A 19,132-nucleotide genomic window follows, 5' to 3' on the forward strand; every position below is an offset into this window, starting at 1 on the left:
AGTCTATAAAGAGTAGGGAGTCTTAGCTGAGGTGATAGTGGGCTAAGTCTCCATCGTTGCCCTTTGATCTAGCAGTTTCCCTTTAGAAGTCTCTTTTATGCACCCTACTAGTTTGAGCGGTAACATTTTGGCGTCATTGTCGAGGAGGAAGATAGTCTACCTCCCTAGTGAATCATTGAGGAATTGATTCATTGACGATGCCTATAAATCATTCCTCTAGCGACTCCACTCATTGTCCAAACCCCTAGTCTACTTGAAGGCGACAACATTCCTCCTTTAACTAGGGTTGCTGCAAGAAGGGGAGAACGAACTCCATCACCAGTTGGAACCGCTCTTTTCCTCGAATTTGAGAACGTCAGTGATCCATCTCCAAAGATGCCATCTAGTTCTAACACTGACCCAAAACAAGATCAACCCAAGATGACCAAGCGTAAAAGACACTTGATTAGTCTCTTTGGCCCTTTGAAATTGAGTAATGATCCCAAACCACTACCTGAAAAATATAACCGATGCTTACCTAGATTCAAAGGGGATGCTACTTGGACTGCCCATGGTTTTATTGAAGAATTTTATTGGCAAATGTCCCCTAGAATGATCTTTGATGAAGATAGGTTCATGATGCTTTTTTCTCTATCACTTGAGGGACAAGAAAGCGATTGGTACCTTAGCCTTCCCCCGGCATGCAAAGAAGACTTTGATGACTTTGAAGACCTATTCATGAAGACATGGTCATGCAATGACCAAGGGACCTTTAACATTGGAAATTTCTACCAAATAACCAAGGGAAGGGAAGTTGTACAAGAATTCATTCAAAAATTTGATAGGGTAGTCAAAGATATACCTAATCATTTGAAGCCATCCAAATCCAATATTCTAGATAAGTTCATAAAGGCGGTGTGTAGCCACTTCACCTATGTGTTAAGGGATAAGAAACCTTCCACTTTGGTTGAAGCTAAAGAGATAGCAATGGAAGTTGAAGAAAACATACAAATCTCAAAGCTAGATATCAATGACCACCCTAGAGCTAGAGTTGAGGTCAAGAAGGAGAAGTCCAAAGATCAACATGAGGAAACTCTCCTTGCCATCCTCAAGAGAATGGACAAGTTCACCGAAGAAGCCAATGCATGTGACAGGGTTATCATGAACAAAATCACCGCCTTGGAAAGGGCCCAAAAATCTAGTTATATCCCAAAAGGAAAACCTTTTCCCAAAAAGCAAAGTGAAGAAGATAGGCCAAGCTCTTCTCAATTCCCAAACACTTTGGCTCCAACTAATGTTGTTGAGCCAGACCCATCATCTGAGGATGAGGAAAGTGAAGGGGAAGAGAGTGAGGATGAACAAACTGATGAGCAGGCTAACCTTGTGGAATCTGACATCTTCAACATTTTGCTAGGAGGGTCATATACACATCCTCCCATTAGTAAGGTCACCCTTAAAGAGGAAAAGCAAGAATCCATTCTTAACTTTGATAGCAAGGGAAGCTTCAAAGGGGTCCAATACTCACGAAAGGAAAATAACAAAGACCCCGCAACTTCTAAGGAACCATCTAGAGAAGATCCATTACCTAAGCAAGCCCCTCCCAAAGAATCTCTCCCTGAAATTCCTCCCAGAAGGGATCCCCAAACCAAAGCCAATCCAAAAAAGGATCCTCCAAGAAAGGAAAACATCAAGAAGGAAAAAGAGAAAGCAGTTAAACTTGACATCAACATAGGAGCTGTCGTAGGAAGAATGACTATACCCATTCCTTTGAAAGAGATTGCTAAACTTCTTGAGAAACAACAACAAATCAAGAAGTCCCTAGGAATTCAAGAAGAAGAATTACCTGAAGAATTGCAAAACATCCATATTCCTAACCAAAACACTGGACATGAACCATTCTTGCTCACTTTGGCTATAATTGACCCCTTATTACATAATTGTATGTTAGACTCGGGGGCTTCCGCAAATATCATGCCTTTAAAAGTTATGAAGCAATTGAGTCTCAGCATCACTCGATTGTACAAAAAGGTGCGTGGTTTTAACTCCAAACCTGTGGAAGTGGAAGGTGTCATCAAGGATCTTAAGGTTTCTTTAGCTAGGAATCCCGATATATCCCTCCTCATGGATGTTATTGTCATTGGTATTCCTAATGTGTAGGGGATGTTATTATTTAGGAAATGGGGGTCTACTATTGGGGGTCATGTTCAAATGGACTTATCGTATGCCACCATTCCATAATCGAATGGAACTCCTTTTATTCTTTATAAGGAACCCACCTACCTACCTCATGTGATCAAGCTTGGACCATACTATGAAGCATGTGAAATAGAGAATCCTTCTCCTATTCTCCCAGCTCAAGAAGTTTGTATCCTAAACTGACCAATCTCTAAAGCAAGCAAAAGGCGGAAGTCTAAAAAGGAGTGTAAGGTTGGGGACTTAGTTTTGGTTGATAGTGTGAAAATTTATAAACTGAAATTCTACTGCAACAATTGATTTATTTCACCTACTTATTATTCACAATAAGTTATTTACGAAATCCCTTCAGCAAATATTAAAATAAATTCTACTGCAATTATCACACAACTACCCAGAGAAAAAATACATGCACAAGAACCAATCACATCAAGGCAGTGGTTTTTGGATAGTTGTCCCCGGAAAAACCCAATGTGGGAAAACCAATGCAGCAGATGAGGGCTTTATTAATCTTCAGCAGTAATTGCTTTTACAAGGAATAATTTTGGACTTTCTAACACTTTGGAGACCCTCCTCCCTTTCCCTTTGAGACTTTCTAACACTTTGGAGATCCTCCTCCCACTCCTGCATCACCTCTACGTCACTTTGTGTGGCTCAGCGTGGCTTTGAGTGGCTCTGCGCCCCTCTGCGTCACTCTGTGTGGCTTAGCGTGGCTCTGAGTGGCTCTGCACCCCTCTGCGTGAGGGCTACATCTCTCCTCTGGACTGCGTCTCTCTCTGTGTTGTCACCCACTGTCCCTGCGTCACCTCCTCCTTAGTCATTGTCTATTGCTGATGCCCTCCTCTTCCTCCACCCTACAACTCTCCCTCTGAAATTGATCTCCTTTACTTGAGAATCAATTTTCCTTGAGATACTGAGTATCTGTCGTGTTTTCCCAAATGATCCTCAAGTCTTCTCTTATACTTTTCCTGTTGATGAATCAGCGGCCGAGATTAAGTCTCTAATCAACGGCTAAGATTAAAACAGACTTTATCCTCGTCTCTTAGAAGCTTCTCACCCTTATCTTTATTAATACCCATTAATATTTTTATTTTCTTAATTTTAGACTTAGGAACCCATTAAAAATATTAATTATTTTAATAACTCCTCATCCGAGTGGAATTTCTCAAAACGATTGATGGGTTTTGGAGATCTCATGTGCCTTAGCCTCTCTTCCAAATTTCAAGGCTAGAGAACATCCAATGCTACCAAAAATCAACACTCCCTCTTAGCGAGGAATGTGCTCTAGCAATGTATCACCATAGAAGCATCACATTGATTCTCCGCATTGGTCCTCTGTGTTGATGCTTGGCCTACTGCCTCACATCCACTACATTGTTGCTTCATGTACTGCTGCCCATGACACTGCCACTGCCACTGCTGCATTTGTATTGCAGCTCCCTCTCAACATGTTGCCCATAGCACTGCTACTGCTAACTGTTGCACTGCAACTCCCGACACTTATCCATTTCTGCTACTGAAATGGATTCTTTACCATCCCCATCTTCTCCCCAAAATAAACAAACTTTGTTCTTCCTAAAGCCTTGGTGAGGATGTCTGCCACCTGTTCTCCTGTAGGAGTGTACCTCAATTGTACTCCTCGTTGGACACAATCTTTGAAAAAGTGGCATATGATATCAATGTGCTTCGACCGATCATGAAATATTGGATTCTCAGAGAGCTTGATGCAAACTCTGATCATCACACATGATCTTGGTCGCTTCCATCCTTCTCCTCAATAGATTCACAAGCAATTTCCTAAGCCATATGGCTTCGAACGAAGTTATGCTAGCTGCCATATATTCTGCTTCAGCTGAGCTCAGAGCCGCGGATTTCTGTTTCCTACTACCCCAGGAAGTCATTCCTAATCCAATGTTGAAACAGTACCCAGTTGTACTTTTTCGATCTACTGAACTTACAGCCCAATCTGCATCAGTGAACCTACTCAGCCTGATGTCATTGCCCGGGCATACAATAGTCCATGCTCGATTGTTCCTTGTATATACCTAAGAACATGTTTGGTTGTTGCCCAGTGCGCCCTCTTAGGTTCCACCATGAACTGACTGAGGGTGTTGACAATGTAACAAATCTTTGGTCTAGTATTGACCAGATATATTAGGGACCCTATAAGCTGCCTATACAAGGTGGGATCAACATCTTTATCTTCTGATGCATCAATCTCCTTCCAGTTGGTGATCATTGGAGTAGCCATAGGTCTACAGTCCTGCATCTTGAATCTCTTCAAGATCTTTGTAGCATATCTCCCTTGTCCAAGGAAGATCTCACCCTTATGTTGCCAAACTTCCAACCCTAGGAAATAATGCATCTATCCCAAATCCTTCATGTCGAATTATGTGGCTAGGTTCTTCTTGCAGTCTTTGATGAGCCTAGATGATCCTGTCAGGAAAAGATCATCCACATATAACACTAGGATTAGAGGCTCATTCTCTATGACAAGATAGTAGAGATTAGGGTCTACGTCACTCATGACGAACCCCATCTTCTGCAAGTAGCCATCAATTCAACTGTACCATGCTCTAGGTGTCTGTTTAAGCCTATACGAGGCTTTCTTTAATCTGCATACATGAGATTTCTTCTCATGTGTCTCAAAACCTTCTGGTTTTTCAATGTATACTTCCTCTTCTATTACTCCATTCAAGAATGTTGTCTTAACATCCATCTAATGAATTTCCCACCCCATATGTGCTGCAAGAGATATCATGATTCTAATAGAAGTATACCTGGCTACTGAGGCAAAAGTTTCTTCGTAGTCTATCCCTTCCTTCTAAGCATATCCCTTAGCCACAAACCTGGCTTTGTATTTCTCCACACTGTCGTCTGCAGCATATTTGACCTTGTAGATCCATCTCGAACCTACCATTGACCTGTCCTGAGGCCTAGGTACCACTTCCCAAACATGATTGACCATTATAGAGTTGTATTCCTCCACCATAGCATCTACCCATACTTGATGCTGAACGACCTCCTGAAAGCTAGAAGGTTCCCCAACCTAAGCTACTAAGGCCTAGTATCTGTCTAGATGTCTTTGCTCCCTTTTATTATTCCTGGGTGCACCAATGAACTCCTCTGCATCCCGTAGAATCTGTCGAAGTTCCCAGCTCGTTCTTCCATTGGTAGTAGGCACATCTATCAGCTCTTCCTCTTCCTGAGATTCCTCCTATTCTGAAGCCTTGTCTTCAGGAGAATTTATGGTATTACTTTCCGCTGGTTGAAGTGGTTTGACCAATGGCTCGTCTTTTGACTACTCCTCGGAAGGCATTTCTCGGGATTTCCTAAAAGCTCTGTCGTCCGTGAACTTTACATCCCGCCAAACTAATACCTTCCTACTCCATGGAAGATAGACTCTATATGCCTTAGCATTCTCGCTATATCCCACAAGATATCCTTTCTCAGCAGTTTGATCTAATTTCTCTCTTTTCTTTGGGCATGACAATACGGTGAACTCCCAAACATCCTGAAATCACTGACTTCAGGTGTCTTCCCGGTGAAGACCTTCTCTGGAGTGATTTTGCCCAATGCCCTGTGTGGAACCCTGTTCTGGACATAAACTATTGTGCTGCATGCTTCTGCCCACAGGAATTCAGGCATATCCTGATCATACAACATTTCCCTAGCTGCTCCCACAATAGTCCTATTTTTCCTTTCTGCTACTCCATTCTACTCTGAATTGTAGGGAGCTGACTATTCTCTTTTGATGCCTTCCTTAACGCAAAAATCAATTAAGTCCTTGTCAACATACTCTCCACCATTGTCTGAGCGCAACACTTTTATCTTCTTTCCTGTCAGATTCTCCATTAGAGCCTTCAACTCTTTGAATCGACCAAAAACCTCATCCTTGGTTTTCATAAAGTAGATCCATGTCTTTCTGGAATGGTCATCAATGAAGGTGACGAAGTATTCGGCACCACTAAGAGTTTTTGTGGACATCGGTCTGTAGATGTCTGAGTGTATCAACCCTAGCACACTCTTAGCCCTATTGTTACTTCTAGAAAACGTTGCTTTAGCATACTTGCCCAGAGCGCACCCTCTGCATACATCATCTCGTTCGGTACTTAGTTCTCGAACTTCTGATACTGCTTTCCTGAGGATTCTCAGAGCCCCATGGTGTAAGTATCCCATCCTCACGTGCCATAGTTCATTCAAATATTTGTCTCCATTACTACCTATCAGTGCCATTGGTGATTCTCGCTGCAACCTATACAACCTGTTACTTCGAATTCCAATCTGGGCCTTCTTTTTCCAACTCGGGTGTTTGACATATACTTTCTCATTAATAAAGAAAATGTCATAGCCCTTGTTTTGAAGTTGAGATACGGAGAGTAAGTTCATCCCCAATCCTAGCACATGCAATACATTGGTTGCTCGAAGCCGCTCTCCCGCTTCGGTTTGAAAGACAACAGTTCCTCTTCCTACTGGAGTACAATTTGCCTTATTTCCCATGGTGATATGAAAATTCATTATTTCTTCCCGATAATCTGAAAAACATTCTCGGACTCCTATCATATGCCAGGAAGCTCCACCATCTATATACCAAACCTCAGAGGAGGCAGAGATTGCTAAGCAAGCGACTTCTTCTTCCAATCTGGAAGCTAACATAGAATAATCGTAATTCATGTCCCTTGTGCATTCTTTTGGAAATTTGTGCGAGTCCCCTTGAGTGGATGCCTCTACATCATGCTCTTGACCCATAGTTGATTTTCCTCTCTTGTTGCTGGATCTCTCCTCTGATACCATGTGAAAATTTCTAAACTGAAATTCTACTGCAACAACTAATTTATTTCACCTACTTATTATTCACAATAAGTTATTTACGAAATCCCTTCAGCAAATATTAAAATAAATTTTACTGCAGTTATCACACAATTACCCAGAGAGAAAATACATGCACAAGAATCAATCACATCAACACATTTGTTTTTGGACAATTGTCCCCGGAAAAACCCAATGTGGGAAAACCGGTGCAGCAGATGAGGACTTTATTAATCTTCAGCAGCAATTGCTTTTACAAGGAATGATTTTACAGAGAAACTGAAAGAAAACACCTGAGACTTTCACTTTGAGACTTTCTAACACTTTGGAGACCCTGCTCCCACTCCTGCATCACCTCTACGTTACTCTATGTGGCTCGATGTGGCTCTGCGTGGCTTTGCATCCTTCTGCGTCAGCCTGCATAAAGGCTACGTCTCTCCTCTGGACTGCATCTCTCTCTCCGCTGTCATACACTGTCCCTGATTCACCTCCTCCTTAGTCATTGCCTGCTGCTGATGCCCGCCTCTTGCTCCACCCTACAACTCTCCCTCTAAAATCGATCTGCTTTACTTGAGAATCGATTTTCCTTGAGATACTGAGTACCTGCCGATGTTTTTCCAAATGATCCTCAAGTCTTCTCTTATACTTTTCCTGTTGATGAATCAACGGCCGAGGTTAAGTCTCAAATCAATGACTAAGATTAAAACAGACTTGATCATCGTCTCTTAGAAGCTTCTCACCCTCATCCTTATCAATACCCATTAATATTTTTATTTTTCAAAGTTTGGACTTAGGAGCCAATTAAAAATATTAATTATTTTAATAACTCCTCATTTTCTCAAAACAATTTTTGAGTGTTGGACATCTCATGTGCCTTAGCCTCTCCTCCAAATTTCAAGGCTAGAGCACATCTGATGCTACCAAAAATCAACAGATACAAATCCAATGCCTGTCAAGATTCATGGAAAAGTTGGGGAGGATTATTGTTACATTGCTAAACACAACGATGAACTTTGGCCCGAACCAGTCAAATTAAGTCGTATCACCTCTTTCCGTGAGACTTGATATTGTCTCATATGCATGGTAGAGTAGGATGCACTGCATGTTGATTTTTGCATTAGAACTAACATCATATGATATTTCTCATGCTAGAATAGATGCATCTATGCATATTTTATTTTTCTGTTGATTTGTGGCCTAACATTAAGTATGTGCGAACATCAGACGTCGCAAAATCATGTTGCCCCGTGTTCGTCATCTATTATATGTGTAGGTAACAGTTCTACGGTAACCAAGAGGATTTCTCGTGACCTCCCGTTTGAGTAACTTCATCCACTTCTTCGAGAGATCATGTCCCAATTGGAGCGAGATGTTACCTACCATTTTGTGGGTGATATCCCTAGGAGAAAAAAATTCTCTAAAATGGTCCTCAGCCAACAGCCCCTTGTAACCACCAACTAGCTCATTGTGCCATTTCTCTGCCACCTAAGCCAGCCATGTGCTCCCTCACCCATATGCAATGATCATATGTTTGAAGGTGGGCCTCCCGTACCTAAAGGTATGCCTTGTCATTTGGTAACTGAGTATTGTAGTTTGCTTATCATGGATAATTTTGGGCATGGATTAATGGGGGGATTCAGCGGAAACAGTGGGCTAGGTTTGTGCTCTTGTCCCTTAGACACCTTTTGGATGTTAACCTTGGATTCTAGTCCTGTGGGATCTCTTTTACTAACCATTTGGCTTTAAAGATGGTATTTCACAGGAAATCCTGATTTTGGTCGCGTGGTCCTGCTCCCTCATACACATATACTACCCCATTTCCACACATTATTACCCCATTCATCATTTCTCCCACCAGGGTCCACATTCCCCCACTATGTCCACATAGGGTTACCTCTCCCCTTCCGCTTGCCCACACCTTGGGTTAGGCCTGGGATGATGCCCCGGAGGTTGATGCAGCTATAGAGAAAGATAAAAGCATAATTGGCCGCATTCAACAGGAAAATGTAACAAAAAATGCAAAAGATGGTCAGGGCGAACACATTTAGCACACGAGCAAAAGGCAATACATGAGTCGGTTCTACCCCATCATCATGGCCATCACCCTGGTTCCTACAGGCTCTATGAGCCTCCTTCAGCATCTAGGAACTCACGATTGTCCCAACCAATGTTGTACGAAGCGGGGACGAAACGAGGACGTTTTTTGGAAGAGAGGACGCAGAAGCATCATTTTCCAAAAATCTAGGAAGCGAAGCATCTCCGAAGCGTCTACTATATATATTATTTTTTTTACATTTATATTGAAAACAAACATCCCAAATACAAAATTACTTGTAGAAGACATGAAAACATGCATATTTTTACATAAATCAAGATAGATATGGCATTCATGATTCCATTGTACATCCATGATTAATTATTCGAGCATCAACCATCTATATTCTAGCAATTACAAACATACATCAAATTTTTAAGCATATTATAAAACATAAAACATTTAAGCATATTATAAAACATAAAGCATAGAGCATATTATGATTTATCTAGCAAGTGAGCAACTGCCAACATTTGTCATGTCCAAAATTCAAATAGTAATGTTTACAAAATAGGTCACTTGGTCACCGCCAAGACAAAAAGGTTCAAATTCACAACAAGCCTACAAGTCTAATGATTAATCTATGACAAAAGTAGTAAATTGTGAATATATCTACTAATCTCTCATCCTTCCACCACGAAGAGAACGTGGCGGTGGGCCTCCATGTGGTGGCAATGAAGAAGATGATGCCTGTGGAAGTTGTGGCACTAAAACTGATGAAGACGAACCCCCTATTATTGGTGTTGAACCATGGAACCTGGGAACCAAGGAACCAGATGGGGGTGGCATCTCAACTCGATCATCATCATCCTGGAATCGCTGAAAAAATTCATACCAAAAAAAACACTAGCTAACAAACAAAATTAAAAACAGGAATTAGAGAAATGCTTTATAAGAAAAATTCATACCACAATGGATATACCTGGATAAGAGCATCCTCTAATTGCTCTAATCGCAACACTCGATCCTCCAAATTAGGCTCCTCTAGGTTCCTGTCCCAAACCTTAAGGTCTTTATTAGTCTTTGCATCATCACAGTAATGGGACAACAATCGCAAATTGTAATGAACATAAACCAAGCTCGCCACCCGATCTAAACTCAACCTGTTCCTTTTAACACTGTGGATGAAAAAGTAAGAGCTCCAACCTCCAACACCTCTCTGCAAAAGAAGTGTTTACCAACTGTGATAGCACCCGCAATGTCAAAGTCTGTGGAAGTGGAATAGCACCTCCACCCATGTTCCACCACTCAAGAGAAGAAAAAGTCTCTCGATATTTAATTGCAAGCATGCTCCCAAATGGACCAGTGCTAAGCTATAGTTGATCAATTGTCTCCGTATGAAATACATTTCGGAAAAAACCATAATGCATTTCGGAAAAACCGACACACGGATTGGGAAAACCGAAACGCGGATCGGAAAAAACCGAAACACATTTCAGAAAAAACCAAAACGAGAATCAGGTCGTACGGTTTCGAAATTGCAGGAACCATATTTTTTAGCACGATCAGCGTTTCGGTTTTTCCGAAATGTGTTTCGCAGAGCGGATCACCCACGGATCCGTACGGATCGCGGATCGGGCTTTTGATCTCGGGGGGGACGTTTACTGCAACACTGGTCTAAACCCCTGGTGGGCAATGAACCGCCCTACCTTAAAAAGGGGTATCCAATGCTACATCTCACACATCATGCTCTTACCCCTTGAGCCCCAAGCAGTTAATCAAAGAAAAATCATAAAAAGGCAAAAGGCATATAAAGAAGGGTGGAAAAATCAAGGTCAAGGCACCTCATGTACCACAATTTCTCCCTCCTATATATTATATACCCAAGGGTGGGCTTCCATTTTATTAGCTACCCCTGTACCCCAGCATGTGGCCCAGGGTTGCCTCTTCTCATCCTCATTAGTGTATAAATAGAAGTGAGATGAGTTGATTTTCTCATCATCACTTTGGATTGGATCTCTCTTTCTCTTTAGAGAATCTCGCACTTTTTCTGGTATGAAGAATTGGAGCATGGATGAATTTTGATGTTTGGATTGGAGTATTTTTATCTTGAAGCTTCTTTATTGTCAAATTCTTGATGGTTTGATATGTTCTATTACATGTAAGTACACACTTTTAATGCTATTCTTGTTTTACTTTTGTCATATCCATTGAATAGGATTTTCACTATAATAGGGCTAATTGTTGCATTGCATAATTGCAAATTTGTGGAATTATTGTTTCTATATAGCATCTCTCAATGTTTGGGTATGTATGTGAATGAAATCTCCTAGGGATAATTCCATCAAGGAATTTATCTTTATAAGCCATCTATTTTGCCAAGCGAAGTATAAAAGCTTTGAGGCCTCCTCCTCTTGCCCTAAACTCTAAGCAAAGAATTCCTTAACGCCTCCTTGACCGAAATACAAGTTTCTATCTCATTATTCTCCTAGACTCCATTCTCCCCAGGGGATTAAGACACTGGTCCTCTAATAGGTGATCACTCAAAGAATACCTTTCTTCACCTTTCCCTCTCTCTTTTAGGTCTAGCCAAGTTGGGTCACCTAGGGCATCATTTTCTCGACAAAATAGCCCAAGTAAAAGTTCGATCTCCTAGCCTCTCCTGCGTTGGTGTGTCCTCAAGCCCTCCTCCAATTTAAGCCATTCTAACTGTGTTGTGAGATAACCCAAGCCCTAGCTATGAGATCAAACATTGCCCTAGTGTTCCCAAGGCTAGTGCCTCACCGGATCAATTTGACACCTTTAAGTGGAAATTCTTGCTTTGATCCTTTCCCCTTCCTTGTCTGGGTTAAGAACATCATTTGTTGCTAAATTCTTCCCCCTTAACCAAGGCTAGGTCCTCTTGCTCTCGTGTGGTCCTGCACCTTTGAAAAGTCAAATATTCAAGAACCATTTGGGAATTCAAGTTCAATAAGGATTTTAGGATTGGGAAACTCCTTCATAAGGCATATTCCTCTAAACCTAACCCTCAAATCCTCACCTCCTTATCCTAGAAATCTTTGTACCTTGCTTAACAAGCAAGAAAGATCTATTCTTAAACCTCTTCTAGGAAAAGGATTATAACGGTCACTTCACATCCATTGGTTGATTCATCCTTCACAAGTGACCTTCTATATAATGGGTCTCCCCCCGTCGGTGAAAGGACGTAAAGAGTAGGGAGTCTTAGCTGAGGTGATAGTGGGCTAAGCCTCCATCGTTTCCCTTTGATCTAGCAGTTTCCCTTTAGAAGTCCCTTTTATGCCCCCTGCTAGTTTGAGCCGTAACAATGATCTTCTCTGATGCCCCTTCTCCAAACGCTCAACTTGCTCTTATAATCTTTTGTTGAGCAACCAACAGCCAAGATCTAATCTTGTTCAATGGCTTAGATCACTTTGGCTCCATCAATAAAAGTCTCTAGAGCAAATTCAAATTACCTTAATTAACTAACTTTAATTAACCAACTTACCTAAGTTAGACTTAGGAAACTATTAAATTATTAGCTAATTAATTTAATTAAGGTGTTTCTAAGTCTTATCTCACTAAACCTTTTCTGGGCTTTGGAGATCTCGTGTTCATTAGCCTCTTAGACATCATAGAGATTAGAACACTTGTCTACTGCTACCATAAACTAACACTCCCTCTTAGCAAGGAAGGTGTTCTCCACTATACCCATTTGTTCTCTGAAATAGACGAACATAGCTCTCCCTAGAGCTTTCGTGAGTATATCAGCCACCTGTTGGTTTGTGGGAACATGTTGTAGCCGAACCGATACATGTTGTTCGTGTTTGGCAACTATGAGACCTCCATTCTTCACATCTTCAAGTTGATCTGACTCTCCGTCACCCGAAATCACTGTGAGGAAACTAGTCATTATCCACCATCCCACTGTGCATACTCTGATATCACACTATTAATGCCTCGACACTGCTATTGTGTTCCCGCAACCACTGCAACTGTGTGTACTGATCTACTCAAAACATGAAGACCAAGCATCCATAGGGTTGCTCCCTCTGAAACTAGACTCCCTTTGAGTCTCAAACTCTCCTATATCTACTATGTCACTGCAATTGAATCTCCAATTGTCTCTCGAGCCTCTAAGTGCGCCTGGCTCTGACACTGTCTCTTGAGTACTGACTTCGCCTAACTGGCTCTACACTGTCTCTCACGTATCTAACTGAATCATGCTCTGCTACTATCTCTCAAGTCCTGACCGCTTCTTGCTGACACCTTAATCCTCCTGCTACTTTACTACTTTTGACTCCTATAGCAAAGGTAATAATCCATGTGAGAAATGTACAACAACTGGATTTGATCTACTGATCAAGCCCTCCATGGATAGATCTATACCTTCAGTTGCTCCAACCACGGATCCTGCCCCAATCCGCATACTAGAGTGTCATACTCCTACATCTGAGGATAATGTTGCAAGCATAGCAAACTCATCCTCCAATCTAGCGGACAAGTCATCAATCTCCTTCGAGGTTGCAGTTTATTTACCCTTCTTGTCCTTCTTCCTCTTTGGACATTGGGTGACGTAGCGACCAAACTCACCACATGCAAAGCACTTGACCTTCGACGGGTCCTTCTTCTTCTTCTCTTCCCTTCAGTCTTGTCCCTGGCTAGGACCCTTCTCCATTTTTACTTTTCCTACGAGGGCTACGTTCTCCTCTTCCTTCTCTACCTTCGGTCCCTTGCCACTGCTACTAGTTGTACCCTATATGAGACTAAATCTCAATTCCTCTTGAGTGGAGTCACTCCATAAGCGCTCCCAACTAGGAAGTTTGTCTAGTCCCGAAATTACTTGGACGAATGTATGCCACTCCTTGGAAAACATGTCGAGTGTTGTGCGTTCCAGCTCACTATCTGATGGTTTCTCTCCTACAGTTGCAAGTTCATTTCTAACACCCTGAATCCTAGTGAGATAGGATGTAACATTCTCACCCTTCTGCATTTAGACCATACTCAGCTTCTCCTTGAGAATCATTTTCCGGTTCTCAGACGAATCTGTTAATTTTTTGGGATGTTCTATGCTAGAGCAATTTATTTTAATTTTCCAATATATTTTCCAGATTAGCAATCACATCAACATTAAAGTAAACTGCAAATAAAACATAAACATAAATCGCAGAAGACAAGCCAAGACGAGGACACAAGACGTGGCGCAAGCCAGGCACAAACCCCACAATGTGGAGAAACCCTTGATGAATTCTTCTTTTATGTTCTTCAAAGTTCAGCAGAGAAAGTGAGAGAGATAGTACATTTACAATAGAAGTCAACACTTTGATTTTTGATATCTACAAAGATCAGTTGAAGACATATTGCTTCAACTGATTCTCTAAGGTGACTCCTTCACCTATCATAGTGTTGCCTTTCGTTCATTTGCAGCACATTACCATGTGACACCTTGTTGTACTGTCACATGTGTTGAACCTTGATGACTGAGCTCCTCTCATCTTCATGCTGCTCATCATGCTACATCTTCCATCATCATGCAACTCCTTGCCAATGTGCATCATTCATTATCATGTCGCCCTCATCATGTTGTTGCTCTTAGTTGTGACTACTTATTAGATAGGTCACCTTAAACTGTCCTTATGAACAACCTCATCACTACACTGGTTGGGGCACAAACATACCTCACAGTTCAATTGTTTACTACAGCTAGCCTTCATATAATCTTCCAATGATATGTTGCCTTATAGGGCTGCTTTCCTTCTGAACGCAGCTGCTAAAAAGGGCCTCCAACTGCTGGCTATGGCCTGCGGCCTAGCCCAGCAGTGGACTGAGATTTAGGTCTCCTCAATCAGTCCTTAAGCAACCAGACATAGGCTCCCCCTTGCAGTGGAAACTTCTGTCCAATAAACTGAGATCTTGAACTTACCCAACACAGTCCACGCTATCATCTACAACTATCATTCATCATGGCAGTGGCTTGGTGACTGCAGTTAGGTTGCATATTAGACCTCCTTCAGGATTGCTTGACCAGCAGATTATGTCTCCTCCTGTAGCTATGTATTAGAGTCAAGTTGCCTACGGATTTAGGCCTTCACATACTGCTGGTTCAGGTCTTTCCAACTACGGCTTAGATAACCCTTTAGGATTGCGGCTAGGTCTCTTTTAGGGTTTTCTTTGACAACATTAAAGCCTCCCCTTGCTACGTTATAGGAGCCTCCTTGACTGCGTACATTAGGGCCTACGTATAAGGCTTCTTGGACAGCGTATTAGGGCCTGCGTTGATTGTGTATTAGAGCTCCTTCAGACAGAGGATAGGAGCCTTCCCTTGACTGCAGCTAGGGTTTATCTAAATTGTGGCTAGGACATCATACACTTAGCCCAGCGTATTCTTTTGTGTCTCTCCTTCACCAAAAACCCAAGACGTGGAGAGGAGGAGATCTCATGAAGAATGTTGATGCCAAATGACTTCAAGTCCTCACCTATTTATACTAAAACATAGATGATGAATAGACATGTCTATTGGGCTTCTGAGCCTACTCAAGTTGCTGGCAGACTTGACAATTTGTCTTAGAACATAAATAAATTCATAACTCCATGAATACTTATCAGAATCGGATGATCTTTAGATCAATCCTACAGCTCTCGATGAGAGGGATCCAATAAAAATATCAGCTGCCATAAATAAGATGATCTACATGGAGTTTGGGCCTAGTTGCCAATTTTAACACTCCCTCTCAACTATGGAGAACTCCATCCGTTGATCCATATGTCCAACTGTACTATCTGCCATCAGTGCCCTGCACTACTCTGCTCAGCTCTGCTCTGCTCAACTCTACTTAGCTCAGCTCTGCTATGCTGAACCATGAAGAAGAAGAATTGATCGAGAATGTGTCATACCATTCTCCACTGACCCGAAGTCAGTCTCAGAGTGCATACCACTGGTCCAAGACTAGTCTCAACCGATCCAAAATCAGCATCATAGTGGGTACCACTCCTACTACTGGTCCCAAACCAGTATCATCAGTCTTAGAGTGTGTACCACTGGTCCCAAACCAGTCTCAACCGACCCAAAGTCAACGTCATAGTGGGTACCACTCCTACTACAAGTCCCATACCAGTATCATCAGTCTCAGAGTGTGTACCACTCGTCCCAGACTAGTCTCAACCGACCCGAAGTCAGCGTCATAGTAAGTACCACTCCTACTACTGGTCCCAGACCAGTCCTCCACTGACCCGAAGTCAGTCGCAGAGTATGTACCACTGGTCTCAGACCAGTCTCAACCAACCCGAAGTCAGCGTCATAGTAGGTACAATTCCTACAACTGGTCCAAGACCAATATCATTAATCCCAGATCAATGAAGGTCATCCTAGCATAGGGAGCACGGTAGATACAACGATGCGTCCATCGGTACTACTATGGTCCCTATCCTCATTTCCCTACTCATTGATCAAATGAGAGGTACTTCCCATGAGTCCCAGACTGCATGGGTAGGATGCCTTGACAGGAGAACTAATCATCTTGTCCATAGGAGAGTGAATCATCCTGTCCAGTGGATGCCACGGAGAACTAATCATCCTGGCCCACAGGAGAGCGAATCATCATGTTCCACAATCGCCATGGAGAACACATCATCCAGGCCTCAGAGGGGAACTAATCATCCTGCTACACAATTGTCATGGACAACACATCATCCAGACCTCATAGGAGAACTAATCATCCTGCTACATAGTCGCCATGAGGTGTCATAGGGAAAGTTTTGATTCTTTTACATTGTACACGTTCACCACCAGGGGAGTCACCCTGTGGTCATATGTCACTCCAAGAAGTACCCCGCGCCCACCGGAGCTCCTAGAGCTTCAAGGCATGCCACATGCAGGACCCTTATAATAAGGTCTCTCAATGACTCCAAGTCGTTCGAGAAAGTCACAAATTTGACCTTTCCCCGGGCTTTGACAAAATGTCTGCAACCTGTACATCAGTCTCAATGCGATGGAGCCTCCTCGCTCATCGACTTACCATATCCTAGATAAGGCAGTATCTGATGTCTATCTGCTGGAGCAATCATCGAATACAAGATTCCTTAATAATCGAATCCCACCTCTGGTTGTCACAGAGAATCATAGTGGTATTCATCATGTGTACAAACAGCTCACTGAAGAGCTTCCGCAACCATGCAGCAACCGACTTCTACTCCCTGCTTATCCATGATTTCAAAGCATAATCCAAAGAGAACCAGCACTGAGAAGTCTTCTAGTGATCCTCCACACTGCCTTCCCACTCAGCATTCGAATAATCATGCAGTTTCATATTTCCGGCGGTGTATCACAATCCATGAGGGATTGTGCCCCGAAGATATCTAAGAAGATTCTTGGCACCAATCCAGTCAGGCTCAACCAAATATGAGCTCACCATGCTAACTGCAAAACATATGTCCGGACGAAAGTTCACCAAGAACCTCAATGCGAATGAGTTTATGAAACTCAGAGGCATTTCCCAAATCTGGTCCGACATCACTACCATATAACTTCTGAAAGTTAAGACTCTCGAGGTAGTCACAGGCTTGCAGTTTATCATTCCACATCTGGAATCCAACTCCCTCTTACTTCTGCAAATGAGAGGGTCTGCACCTGTCAAAAATAGATCGTCCTCATAAGGTGTTGGTATGAGAGGTCTATCATCCACAACCTTCGAATGGTTTGAATCGATTTCACTCCTAGTGAATCTCAGCTTCATTAGGCAGCTATTGATCCTCTCACACTATGCCCGAGGTGTTTTGCTTCAAGCCATAGAGGGCTTTCTTCCACCTACATACGTGAGATTCCTGATTATCAATCACAAACCCCTCGGTTGTTCCACACCTGTGGACCTGCTACATGACGGGAATGGTCCCCTTGTAAGATTTTCCTTCGGTACATCCCAGACATGTACTTTCATGCTCTTTTTGAATTCAGGCTTCCCTATCACCATCTAACTCACAGACCTCCGGTGCTATGTGTCAATGGACATGGTCCCCAGTGGACTTTCTGTAACTCGATACAACCCTGAACTCAAAAACATCTTGAAAATTCTATTTTCAAACACGTACCTTTCCATCAACGAGTGCCACCTTGAAATCTTCGACTTCTATTGCTGAAATGGACACCAGGTTCTTCTTGCGATCAGGTACATAAAAGAGATTTTGTAAATGAATCGAGTTAGCCTCATTCAATTGAGAGGTAGCATTCCCTACACCCTTTTTCGAAATAGGTGGCATTGGCTCCAAGTATAATCCCTGCCATTTGGATACTCCTTCGCATGATGGCCAAACTTATTGCAACCAAGGAATCCGCCTTTCCTTCCACCCTTAGATCCAAACTTCCCGATGAAGTGATCTTTAGGTAGGCCATTAGAAATTTCCGCTGCGCCATTCTGATAATATACTCTGCTTTGACTTCACACTTGGTGAATTTGAGGAGGGATGAGGAATCCACGGATCCTTTTGTCCCTTCCCAACTGTCTTCGGTGGTTGCTCTTCCACTCTTGCTTGGGCATTGTCTTCACCTCAGCTCCGATACCATGTTAACTTTTTGGGATGTTCTATGCTAAAGCAATTTAGTTTAATTTTCCAGTATCTTTTCCAGATTAGCAATCACATCAGCATTTAAGTAAACTACAGATAAACCATAAACATAAATCGCAGAAGACAAGCCAAGACAAGAGGACACAAGATGTGGCGCAAGCCAAGGACAAACCCCACAATGTGGGGAAACCCTTGATCAATTCTTCTTTTATGTTCTTCAAAGTTCAGCAGAGAAAGTGAGAGAGATAGTACATTTACAATAGAAGTCAACACTTTGACTTTTGATATCTGCAAAGATCAGTTGAAGACATATTGCTTCAACTGATTCTCTAAGGTGACTCCTTCACCTATCATAGTGTTGCCTCTCGTTCATTTGCAGCACATTACCGTGTGACACCTTGTTGTACTGTCACATGTGTTGAACCTTGACGACTGAGCTGCTCATGCTGCATCTTCCATCATCATGCAGCTCCTTGCCAATGTGCATCATTCATTATCATGCTGTTTCTCTTAGTTGTGACTACTTATTAGATAGGTCACCTTAAACTGTCCTTATGAACA

The 19,132-nt window shown here is 42.3% G+C and overlaps 1 protein-coding gene across 3 annotated transcripts in view; it reads right to left on the minus strand.

The window, feature by feature from the left end:
* The window catches only part of LOC149262316 (nuclear pore complex Nup85-like protein), a 414,372-nt gene that overhangs the window by 226,657 nt on the left and 168,583 nt on the right, over positions 1 to 19,132 (minus strand). The window lies entirely within an intron of this gene.

This window comes from Pinus tabuliformis, chromosome 6, assembly GCF_031772625.1.
Source record: "Pinus tabuliformis cultivar Carrire ecotype Pingquan chromosome 6, CPIR1, whole genome shotgun sequence".
In the NCBI taxonomy this organism is placed as follows: domain Eukaryota; kingdom Viridiplantae; phylum Streptophyta; class Pinopsida; order Pinales; family Pinaceae; genus Pinus; species Pinus tabuliformis.